This window comes from Trachymyrmex septentrionalis, unplaced genomic scaffold, assembly GCF_001594115.1.
Source record: "Trachymyrmex septentrionalis isolate Tsep2-gDNA-1 unplaced genomic scaffold, Tsep1.0 scaffold86, whole genome shotgun sequence".
Classification (NCBI taxonomy): Eukaryota; Metazoa; Arthropoda; class Insecta; order Hymenoptera; family Formicidae; genus Trachymyrmex; species Trachymyrmex septentrionalis.
The window spans coordinates 187,907-190,885 of NW_017306049.1; positions in this window are offsets into that span (position 1 = coordinate 187,907).

Genomic DNA, 2,979 nt, shown 5'->3' on the forward strand with positions numbered 1-2,979 from the left:
AATATTTATAATAAATATTTATTAATATTCATTTTTTTTAATGTTATATGTAGCTATTTTATACATATTTTATATAAAGCTTTATTCGAATTAGTATTAAAATATAGACTAAATATGTAATATTTATAATAAATATAAATAAATCTTTTTAATAAATATTTTTATTTACTTGAATTATATATAAAATGTCTCATTAAGTATTTTCATAGCATTTATTATAACATTTACAATAAATATTTTATAATATTTGTAATAAATGTTTATGATCTGTACGATCTAAGATCATAAAAATATTTACAAAATATTTAAAATAAATCTTATAAATATTCATAAATATTTTGTAAATATTTTATACTGTCTGGGATGATTGTTGCATTACTTTCTTTGCACAAAATCGAATTAATATGTTCAATTTCCGTTGAGAATGACTTGAAATAAGTCGAAACGCATATGGATACGTATTAAAATATTGTTTTATTAGAAATAGACTTTTAAATCTTTTTATTATTATATTTGCACACAATGTATCGCGCTGACTCCTACTTTTTTATATATTATAATTCTTGTCTATAATTTGTTATTAATTACAATTACGCATCAGATATTACAATTTTAGATCAGATTACAATCAGATTTACAATTTTTTAAAACGCATATACACGGTATCGACGAGATTGAAATCTAAGATCTCTGAGGTGGTAACATATTAACGTTGAGCTACAACGCATGTCTGAACACTTTAGCATTCAATAATTGTTATTCGAGCCGTCCTTGTGTCTCACGCGAATAAATGTATTGATGATTGCAAGCAGATGCGTAATCAAAATAAAATAATTTCTATTTGCCTATAAATCAAATGCATATGATCCATGTAATATTGAAACATTACATACTACATATAGATAAATAATTTATACAATTATACAATTTAAAAAATTGTTAGATCAAATAGTTTAATCAGTTACAAGATATATTCTTATTAATTGTAATGAAATTGACTACATTGTTAGATAATTGTATATTTCAATTATATTATATATCACCCAAATGTATTGTTATATAATTTGTATATATAATTTTTACTTGTTTATAAATTATACGTTGATCATAAATTATATAAAAAATTGTTAGATAAAATAAATCTTGTTTTAATTAACTTGAAGAGATATTTAATTGTATTAACCGTAACATGCCCGTGCGAAATTGACTACATTGATTTGTATATTAATTCATTTTATACAATTAAACAAATAACAGACTTAATTTAATTGATTAAACTAAATTCAATTGCATAACAAAAGACTTTTTTATTTCATGTGCAATTAAAATAATAAAATACTTATTTAATATGACTATATATATATACATATATGATTGATATAAGAAAATTTCCCACCTGCTACTATAATATAATTGAGGTAAGTACTTCGGTTATTGAAGAATATATGACATTATAAACAACAATAAATAAAGGACATTGTAAGAGTCAAACACATTTTAAATTGTAACATAATTAAAAAAAATAAATTACAAATAAAGAAAAGTAAAAATAAAAAATACAGTTTAAATTCAAATATAAAACATTACAAGTTTCGGCTATCGGATTGAGTCCTCTTCAGACATTAACTTATCACAAAAATCGCTGTATAAAATTAGTTATCGAAAATGCCAGCATATTCCTTATAATAACAGCTCGAGTGAGTCTTGATGTAGAACTCGACATTATTCACATATGATTGAACAGTCAAATGTGTTTCATATCTCTTGGAAAAAGATTTAGTCGATAAAAAAGATAAAAAAGTCTTCTTACGAAATAATAAACACAATCAAAGTAACATACCGGAATTCTAACAAATAATTAAACCTCACCAAAAGCCATGTGTAAATTATTCAAACAAGTATGTCTATATAAGTATAAAAACCAATTGAAATGTACAGAGTTTAATGGAACACAGATGTGTACATTATAATCGACATACAAGACTTTTTTATCTTTTTTATCGACTAAATCTTTTTCCAAGAGATATGGAACACATTTGACTGTTCAATCGTATGATGAATAATGTCGAGTTCTACATCAAGACTCATTCGAGCTGTTATTATAAGGAATATACTGGCATTTTCGATAACTAATTTTATACAGCGATTTTTGTGATAAGTTAATGTCTGAAGAGGGCTCAATCCGATAGCCGAAACTTGTAATGTTTTATATTTTAATTTAAACTGTGTTTGTTTATTTTTACTTTTCTTATTTGTAATTTATTCTTTTTAATTGTGTTACAATTTAAAATGTGTTTGACTCTTACTTTGTCCTTTATTTATTGTTATTTATTTTGTATATAAAGAGTCCTTCTATCTGTTAAATATGACATTATGTTTGTTTCATTAAGGGGAGTATATTACGAAGAAATTCGACAGGAATAAAAAGGCAGGTCAAAAAGGCTAATTTTATCGATAATACAGGCGTTTCCTTCAGCATAATACTGTTATTGTGAATCAACAAAATTATTTTCAATTAGACTGATGCTATTGATTCAACAGCATTTTTTCTCAATATAGAATTAGGCTTAGATACCTAATATGAACGATTAATTAGTTAGAAACTGTTTGCGTGCGATATTGATATATTATAGTAGTGTGTACTGTAATAATGTGTCAATCACATGTAAATCATATGTGTGTAAGTTTTACTGAATTGATAAAATAGACGATTTACATGTCATTAACATGTTAATATACTGCTGCATAAATATCTCACGCATAGATACATAAATTTTCGTATGACGATAGCGTTTTAATTAGATGTCTATAAGTCCAATTCTATAAAATTTTATGTGGTTTTTTCGTACAAACTACCCAGGTGGCACACAATATTTATAAAATATTTACAAAATATTTATGAATATTTATAAGATTTATTTTTAATATTTTGCAAATATTTTTGTAGTTTTAGATTGCACAAATCATAAACATTTATTA